Raw genomic sequence first — 10,644 nt, 5'->3', positions numbered from 1 at the left:
AGAGCAAGTTACTCTCTATCTAGGGTTTTACTGTACTGCTATTATTAACCTACTTTTCAAGTGAGGAAACTGAAACAGAGAGGGGAACCCGCCTCACCTCACAAAGCTGGTTGACAGAACAGGGTTTTCAATCCAGGTGTTTCAGATCATAGTTCAAGTTCTTAACCACATATTATATTCTGCATGCATTTTCCATCTGATGAATGGGAGATGGTATTAATCTGGGTGCAAATCTAGTTTAGGAAAAGGTGGGCAGTAGGTGATATTTGCCCTACTTGCAGCGTCTCTGTTTTGACCTATTCATCTCCACCCATTACCCGTGCCCTTGTCACTCCTGCAGCCCCACGGCTCTTTTGCTCTGTCTGTCACACTCAAAATGTGCAAACCCCAAAGGAAGCTAGTGTCAGTTGTTTACACTTAGTATCATTTTAAGTCCATGGTTTGCCTCTTTTGGTGGGACTTACACTTTATACTGTGTTATTTTGCATAGGAACAAATGGCTTTTTTTCTGCTAAAGAGAAAATTTCAAATTTCAGCAAGTGGATGGAAGAGCTTTTTGGAGGGTCAGATTGCTTTAACAATTGCGGTTTCATAGTTAGAAAGGCAGTCTTCTACTCTACCTACTTATATCATGTCCCAGTGTTTGGCAACACGGGAAAGAGCATTTAAGCTAATTATGTTAAATATGCAAAATTATGAACGGGTGAGAGACAGCACAATTAATTTGAAATCATCCCCAGGATGATCTTAGATTGCAATACATATCAGAAAAGTCTTTGAAAAGAACTGGAAGAAGAAAATGGAGTAAAATTCTAAGGGTTCAACCACCTTCCGTTGTGACGAGACATAAAATGTTGCTCATAAGAAAACAGAACTATACCCCTTACCTTCTAAGTAAGTGTTTCTGATTCAATAGTTTACTTGATTGTCAGTCAAATGGGAGACATTCCTTTCCCTGAGGAATTGCACTGCTGCTTTCAACCTCCTACCTCCTTTCCCACCTGGAGGGCAGGAGAGGCGATGCTGAGCCTGACCAGTTCTAAGACAGAGTTAAGTACCCTTCAGTTGTTGAGCTTTTAAACTCTGGTTGTAGGGTATCTGCCTAGGTATCTCCTGCCTATTTTGCTTCCTTTATCTTCCAAATTCCATCTGCCTATTTAGGTGATTCTCAGTTTTCCAATGAGGAAACACTGCTTCAATGCTGATTGGGGGCTATCAGAGGCAAACAGAATTGGCAAAACTCCCACTCTCTCTTTTTATTGTCTCTTTTTCCCTTTTATGTTTGTTTTTTTCTTTCAGTCCTGCTCTCCCCGCATTCCTTTTCCTCCTCTTTCCATCCTTTTGCCTTCCCTCCTTTCTAACCAGAGCTGGAGTCCAAGTGCCTCCTTTTGAATTCTGGCTCTCATACCTTCTTGTTGCATAACCTTGGTGGACAAGTTCTTGAACTTCCCTATATACCTCAATACTTAACCTAACAGGGTAGCTCAACATATTGACAGGATTCAAAAAGTAGAAAGCACTGCAAATAATGTCTGACACATAATAAGTATTCACATGTTAACCATTATCAGCATCATCACCATCATCATGATTGCTATTCACTTTCATAAACATTATTGAGTCTTTTAAGTGCTATGCTAAATAATTAAGGTGAGCAAATCAAACATTTCAACTAAGAACTTTCAATTTTAGGAGCCAATGTGCAGTCCATTTCTCACACTGTCCATTTCCTTAGAGCTTTCTTACTCTGTTCCCTATAAAATCATACCTGTTTTGTTTTCTCATTCCTTAAAGAATGCCCTTTGCCAAGTGGTAGTAGGTGAAGATATAAAAAAATGTTAGTTTTAATCCAGTAAATATGCACATGTTCCCGGAAGGCTTTCAAAGAACTAACCATGTGGATGTGGTTTTCTATATCACAGCTACTTCTAGGACTAAATTTTATTCGGTTTGGTCATTCCATGATACTCAACTCATACCTCAGTCTATTATTTACTTTGCCTGCACATTTGGATGACTCTCCCAACTATGTTTTATAATTGATATAAAGGTGCTCACAATCTTTTTGATAATATTTTTGTTTAGAATTTATGAGGGTTCATTTTATTTAATTTTTTTTTTTTTAGTGTTTATTTTTTGAGAGAGAGAGAGATAGACAGCACAAACAGGGAAGGGGCAGAGAGAGAGGGAGACATAGAATCCAAAGCAGGCTCCAGGCTCTGAGCTGTCAGCACAGAGCCCGAAATGGGACTTGAACCCACGAACCGTGAGATCACGACCTGAAGTCAGACGCTTAACCTATATATGGCCACCCAAGTGCGCCATATGAGGGTTCATTTTAATTCATACTAAATAATATTTCTTAAAATACCACCATGCTTCAAGCTTTTTTTTTTTATCAGATTAATGAAAAAGAAAGTTTGTAATACTATGGCCATTTTCTGTGTCCTTTGCGGTGACAGGAATTCCTTTAAAAATTATCACAATTACTGGCCTTCAGAACACCATACATATTGCTACTCTTCACTTTGGTTTAAGCGCTCTCTGAGGAGAAAGTACATATTTTCATTTTTTTCTTTCTTTCATTTGTTCATTGATATACAATAAGGGTCAGAACTTCTAGTCCATGTTGTAAAAGGTGTCTTAGACACTCATGGGGATCATCCCTATCGATGGCATTTCTACTGCGGGTGTTTTCCCTAACTCTCGTCCACGTGTCAGACCACAGCATATCCAGTCCTGGTCTCTGTTTAAGTCAGTTCACGTGAAGCAGCACTTGGGCAGGATGACTCATTTGGAAGCCACTGGGGGGTTCTATCTACCAAACAGATGCAAACTTCCAAAGTCTAGGTGCGAGTAAGAGAGAAAGATTACCAAACCTGCTTTGAACACATACCATTGGTTTGAAGGCTGAAATTTAAGTTATCATTCTGCCTTTGGGGCTTTTGCCTGCAAACATTTTAAGAGGTTTAAGAAAATAAAATATACTGGAAAGTGGATCATGCAGGCAAGTGGATTTATATAAGGCACCCTTTCTCAGAGACTCATTTTAGGCAAAATGATTTCAGACACTTCCTGAAGCAGTATGGCATTCCATTTCACTCTATTTTTTTTTTCCTTTTGATTAACAAACCAGTTATGAGTAACATGCCAGTGAATCAGTAGTCTTAACATGAGAAGGGTCCTGTCAAAATAATGACAATCACCAACTATATGTTGATAGGGTCATTGTGAGGATTAAAAGAGATGAAATCTGTAAAACATTTAGAGCAATGTCTGGCTTAATGTTGAACACTTGCTGCTTGTTAGCTATTGATAGACTTATTATTGCTACTGGGAATTACCCTGGGCTCACTTTACCCTGTGGCACTGCCTTGCAATTATAGGGACAAAGACTAGTACAAATGCAAACTAAGGACCTGATAAGAATAAAGATTTTAATATCGACTCACACTGCTCCCTGGAATGTATAGCAATTTCTATCAATAGCATTGAAAAATCAACTTGAAACCATTTTGAATTCAATTATTACCAAGCAGTTTATTTGGGTGAGTCTGTCGGGCAATAAGATAGGCTTATTCTACACATAGTATTTCTACACTTTTTTACAGGTGAGGAAAACCAAAGTTCAAAGAGGCTTTAAGTAAATTTCCCAAGGTCACACAGCTAGAAAGTGGTAGAACTGGTTTACAGAATGTTTTGAAATAAGTTCTCAATTGTCATGTTTTGAACATAAATTGTGTATTATAATTTCCCTTTCACTCCGTTTGCAGGTGATTGAGCTGTTTTCAACTATTTATGGTTTCACTGAGTCCTTCATGAAATCATGTTGATTTCTGTTTCGCAGGAGTTTAGATTGCTAATTGTTCTTCCTGCTGCCTGTGGAAATAGTTTACCTCAATGGGATGGGTGTAATGACCCCTCAAATGTGTCCACATCCAGAACACGTTACCTTACATGGCAAATGAGATTTTTGTATGGTTGAATTAAGGATTTTGAGATGAGGAGATTATCCTAGAGAATCTGGGTGGGGCAAATGTAATACAAGAGTCCTTATAATTGAAAAAGGAAGACAAGAGAAATCAGAGAAGATATGAAGACAGAAGCAGAGGTCAGAGTGACGCAACTTTGAAGATGGAAGAAAGAGCCACAAACCAGGTAATGCAGGCTGCTTCTAGAAGCTGGAAAAGGCAAGGAAACCAGTTTTCTCCTGGAGCCTCTAGAAGAAACACATTTCGGCTGACATCTTGAGTTTAGCCCCATGAGACCTATTTTAGACTTCTGATCTCCAGATTTATAAGTTTGTGTTGTTTTAACCCACTGAGTTTATGGTAATTGGTTATAGCAGTAATACGAAACTTACACATCCTTTTTGAAGCATTTACAAATTGTCTCACCTTTTATTTTAATGCTTCCACAAGTGAGATCAATTGGTTTTTTTTTTAAGTTTACTTATTTATTTTGAGGGGAGGGAGGGGCAGAGGAGGGAGAGAGAGAATCCCAAGCAGGCTTCTCACTGTCAGAACAGAGCCTGATGTGGGCGCTCAATCCTAAGATTGAGCCGACATCAAGAGTTGGTCACTTAACTGACTGAGCCACCCAGTTGGTTTTTTTATTATCTAGATCAAGATTCTGAACAATTTGTTTCCAGCGATAGACATGTATCAGCCTGTTTGCTATCAGGAGAGAGGTTTGGGAGGGTTCAATCAGTATAGGTGAGTATAGGAGAAGAAAGGATGGGTGATGGGAGCATGACCCATGGGTACCAAGGAGGGCCTTGAAGGGAGGAAATGGCTTTAATTTGAAGGTTCCTCAAGCAAATCTGATAAGGCCCAAGGAGGGCCTTGTCTCACCCTGTTGGAAATCATTGATCTAATAATAGGACCAGTGACAGTACAGCAATTCATTGCTGACTGCAGTTCTAAGAGCTTCACTTCTATTGTCCCCTTTATTCCTCACAACAGCCCTGTGGAGTAGATATTACTAATACTGTCTCTATTTTATGAATAAGGGAATTGATAGGTAAGGACACAGATTTTACATTAACTTTTATATAGTGACATTTTGCTTACAATATAATTGTTAACACTGAACTGGTTGCCAAATTGTAAAATATACAAACATTCGTGATCACGGCACTATTTTACGTGCAGATTTTAAGAAGCCTTTAAGCTTTTTTCCTGCCACTTTGTCTTTAGCCATTATTACTAGATTGCCATTTACAATGTAATTGTTCAGATACGTTAAAGACAACTTTTAAACATCGTGTCCATCCAGGTATTAAGCAAGTAGCTAGCTTTGCATAAAATGTCCACTGGGTGGCAGCTTTTCATAAAAAGTACCTGGCATCAGATCTCATATCATTTTTAAAAATTTGTAAAGACCAAAAGAATCATTTGTTTGGGATTGTTGAATAGTTATTCTTTGGGTTTCTTAAAAGGGGGGGGAACTTTACTGTTAATATCCTTTCAAAATAGAAACAGAGCTTTCTCAGCTTAACACCTTTGTGTCATATATCCCCTTTAACAAGAACTTATTTGAAATGCATTTTGCAGGTAAACTAATCATAACATACACAAATGGCATTTGAGCACATAGGTAAACTTGTAAAACAATTTTTGAATCTTTAAAATCAAGTTATAATAATAAAAAGCTGTGTAACTTTGTACTAAAAATATTCTGATTTTTTGGGAAAGATCAACAAAATATTTTACAGTATGAATTTACTTATATTTAATCAAACAGCTTTCTTTCCCCCACATGCTTAAAATTTTCACATTAATGACAAATTTCCTGCCGTTAAATATTTTCAGGGTTACATTTTGAGGCCAGATTACAGTTATTTGCTTGTTTAGTGCTGTAATTCAGAAAAATAAAGGGAGGTTGTATTTTGGAAACTATTCAGAAACATTTAAATATTGTTATAAAAATGTGGTTGGCCCATTTGTCAGCCCCTCCCAGTTGCCTGTCCCCTGTCCAGACTGTAGGTAAAAGCATGGCCATCAGGGAGGGCCAACACAGCAAAATTAGTCCCCAGGACCTTTCCACATTCACCTAGAGGCAGCTTATTAACATACAAGTCTCCTCCTTCTCCTTTTCTTCCTCTTCTTTAATCAGTTTTTTCTTTGGGCTGTGCATCAGGTTGTTAGCACACTAGTCTAGGTGTTTCTAAGACATCACAGACTCTTACAAAAGCCCCATCCTTCTGTCTTTGGTAGATGCTATGAGCTCTGGTTCACTAGCTTTTAACATGAAAATATGCCAATTTGTGAATTTTAAAATGTACTTTAAAATGATTAGCTCAGTAGTTTTCATAATCATGAAAAAGGAAAGATTCGGCCACTATTCCCCCAAATTTAAATGTTAATGACTTCACATTGAATAGCTCTTATGTTATGAATTTTATGAATTTATGAACTTCATGAATTGAATTTTTGAGGCACAAATATTCAAATGTAGTTAAACTTTGACCCTATTATAGCACATATAACACAAAACAAGTAAGATGAAGCCTATTGGAGTATTTTCTACATCAATTAGCTGTTTCACAGCTAAAACATGTATTCACACCAGTTTTGATGACAATTTTCAAAAATAGAAGTTAAACTTAACCATCAGTACTTTATCATATTTTATACCTGTATTAAATTTAAGCAATGTTTTAAGATGAATTGTCATTATTTCCTTATTAGAAAAAAATTGAAATAAAAACAAGAATCAATTACTGAGGGTAGTGGAGAGAAAAAAACCAATCAATTGATCAGAGGGATATTGAGTATCTACTCAGTGCTGAAAACATAGCAGATACTCAACTAATACACCTCTGATTGATTGATTGATTGATTGATAATGTTTGCTTTTGTCCACTAGCCTCCAGTATTCATGTTAAAAAAATATGCACTGCAAGGGAAATATGAGTAAGTATCAGTAATTGACTCTTTGGTTTAATTTGACTTTAGCCAACTATGTTGTCTTTGCCTGGAATTCTAGAAAATATAGGTTAGCATTAAACTGAAACATAACTATAATGAAACATTTAGTAGAGTGCTGGATCGTTTTAGTGTTGTTGAGTTTCTTCTGTGTTAGTCTGAGAGGTTTTGGGGTTTTTTTTTTTTAATTACATGGCCCATTGACTACCACCAAATAACTGATAATTTTTGCAAATCAAGACATACACAATTGAGGACACAATACAACCAAGCATCACAATGCATAATGTAGTAGCACTCACAGTGACAAGAGACACAACGCAAAGTCAATATCCAGGTAGACCACTTCTGCTCTACAGACTGTCTGCCTCTAATTTTCTTTAAATAAAACACTTAAAATGCATCATTTTTTTCTTTGAATTCTAATGAACACAAAGTGTTCACAAAGTGTAAAATGTGGTTTTGAATACATAACTCTTTTCTACTTATAATTTTGAATTACAGAATAATTAACATGTTTCTTTTTAAATACCTCCATGGAGAAGTTACCTCATATAATATATGGACAATATATTTCAGAGAAATCTTCATCAAACTTACTAATATTTAGATTTAATTTTCCCCTGTAGGCTGGTTATAGTGATAATAAAAATCAGCACTGAAGGTGATATTTTATTTGCTCTAATTATTTTTTCTTACATTATATAACCCTCCACCCCAGTGTTAGTCATCCTTTTGAGGTTTCTCAACCATTTTGTGGCCTTGGTGTAGGTTGAGGATTGGAGAGATCTGGCAGGAGGCAGAGATGGGTGGTGCTCATATGTCTCCTCTGGGGGTACTCTCTCTTCACTCTCCAGACATTGCAATAACATTATGCAGAAATGACTGTCAGAGGTAGGATATGTTTCTTTCCTCATGATTTAATGGACAAGATCAGTAAACACTTTGTAACTCCACAGCTCCAGTCCCAGTATCAAGGCAAATGGCAAAAACAATGTACAGTTTATTGGCACACTCTGATGTTTCAGTAAAGAATCAAAAGCATTAAATCAGATGCCCACACCCACATCCTCGTTTAGTCCCATCAATAATAAGGCAAATTACTGAGATATTAAAAGTTTGAATTATTTTAACTTCTGTCTAGAACTGACATGCAATGTTATGTTGCTCCATACCCACAGTAGTTTATCTTCAAATATGTGTATAAATACCACTTAACACTAGAAAATAAGTTATTATTCCATTTTCACAAGAGTTCAGATTGAGGTCAAACACTATTGAGGCAAAATCAATTATGCAAAGCAAAAACTACTGGTTCATCATTTCATTTATATAGCTTTGCTTATTACCTCATTCCCCTCATTCATGCATCTAGCTTTGCAAATATTGTAAATATATAATATCTTTAGATATTATCTTGGAAAAAAACAAAAATGTTGGAGAAAGACCAACTGTGGTTAAATTCTGCCTTTATTACCTACTCAGTTATGTAATCTTGGGCATGTAGGTTGAATTTTTTAACCTCTTTCCTAATCCATAAATGGGGATCAATAAAATTTACCTAATGCAATTTTTATGAAAATTAAATAAGAGAGTAGATATTAAGTTCCTAGTGTATGGTTTATATTCAACAGGGTAATTTTCTTTTTTCTTTTACAGTCAACTCCACTCATTAAAAATAGTGACACACATAGAATTATAAGAAGAGAATCTTAAGATTGAAATAAACCTGTAATATTATCTAATCCACTTCCATCTAAGTCTTTCCATAACATTATTGAAAGTCTTGTAGGACAGCTGAGTCTGCACAATCAGACATTAAGGGGATCTTGGATGGCATATTGACAATGATATTTTCAACTGGAAGACTCAAACTAGCTTAAACAAAACAAAACAAAACAAAACAAAACAAAACAAAACAAAACAAAACAAAACATACCACATTCTGAAAAGTCCACTGTTCAATCAGTTTGACTGATGTGAGGACCCATTCTTTTCCCATCTCTCTGCTTTGCCATCCTCTGTGGATCTTACTCTGGCTCATGATCTCAAGATTCTTCAGCCATGCTCAGCATCACACGCAGACATGACTACAGCCAAAAGGAAAAAGAGATCTTTTCTCAATGTCTATTTACTTCTTCATTTACAAACAAGGAACCCATCCTTGGAAATCTCCCCTGCATATTCCTTCTTATTGGTCAAAACGTTCATTTCTAAACCATATCTTGGCAAGAAGAACAAATGAGATTACTGTGACCGTTTAGAACAATGCTTGGAGAGAAAGATTGTTGAAGAGTCAAACTCGTTTGGTATTATTTGCTGCTTTTCAGAGCAACTCCCTTTCAATATAAGGTTTGCTAGTTCTGTTACCTCATTAGTTTGTCCTTTGTTCCAGTGAAGAAAAATAAAAGGTCCTTTGGAAAGGTAAAATCAAATTTGAACGATGGTTATAAAGACTCTGTAATAAATGTGCATACAAATGTTATTGTGCAAACCATCCCAGAGGTACTAATGAAAGAAGGTTCAGGCTGGCGCTGAACGTGTGATTTGCTTTTTTTTTTGTTTTTTTTTTAAGTTTCATTCTTGAGCTCTCTCAACTTTAATTTGGAGAAAAATAAAGATGGTTGCTGCAGTACATTTTGGGCCTTATCTTCCCATTGAACCTCAAAACGTTATCTTCAAAATAATCCATACTCATCTTTGGATATCATAATCACTTTTCTAACGCTTAGGGGGAAGAGCAGTAGGTAAGAATTTAGGTATTAAAGAGGCAGCTTTATATTTCAGGTCGACAGTGACAGGCAGCAGTGCGTGTTTGCTGCTCCTTTAAAACCTACTCCGGTATGGCCAAATCCGGTTCTGTTTTCTGCCAAAGGCATCCCTTAATGGAAAAAGGAGATTTACGCTTTAATGCTTTAATGCAAGAATTGCTGCACTCTTGATGTGAATCTCTGCTCCAGGCGGAGAAACAGAGAGAAGTTCTTCAGTCCCCTGAAGGAAGGAAGAGGGGGATTCTGCTATTTGTTATTTTTAAACAAGAAACACACACACAAGAAAAAGGAGAATTATCTGAAGGAGAGTCATGTGTGAACTAATTTTTTAAAAATTTATTTAAAAATGGTAGAGGTGATATTGATAATTATAATATGGTCATGAAATGAAGGATTCCATCAATAATTGCATAAATTACTGAAAGAAGGACCTAGTTAAAATATTTTGCCTATTATTCATGTATTGTTTTTAAATGGAAATTATTTTCCTGATTCTCTTTAAAGAAAAAGCTACCAAAAACATTGTATTCCTTCTATTACAATAGCTATTTAAAGACAGACTTGCAGGAGGACTGGGTGGCTCAGTAGGTTGAGCTTCTGACTGTTGATTTCAGCTCAGTCCATGATCTCATGTTAGTGGGATCCACTCTGTGGATCTGTGCTGATGGCATGGAACCTGCTTGAGATTCTCTCTCTGTCTCTCTCTGCCCCTTCCCCATGCACATCACTCACAGTCTCTGTCTCCCTTTAAATAAATAATTAAATATTTAAAAAAAAAGACAGGGGCGCCTGGGTGGCTCAGTCGGTTAAGCATCCGGCTTTAGTCACGATCTCGAGGTCCGTGAGTTCGAGCCCCACGTCGGGCTCTGGGATGATGGCCCAGAGCCTGGAGCCTGCTTCCGATTCTGTGTCTCCCTCTCTCTCTGCCCCTCCCCCATTCATGC

The sequence above is a fragment of the Herpailurus yagouaroundi genome, unplaced genomic scaffold (assembly GCF_014898765.1).
Source record: "Herpailurus yagouaroundi ecotype Mexico unplaced genomic scaffold, PumYag 253, whole genome shotgun sequence".
In the NCBI taxonomy this organism is placed as follows: Eukaryota; Metazoa; Chordata; class Mammalia; order Carnivora; family Felidae; genus Herpailurus; species Herpailurus yagouaroundi.
The sequence above is the reverse complement of the archived record's forward strand: the minus strand, read 5'-3'. Positions refer to the sequence as shown.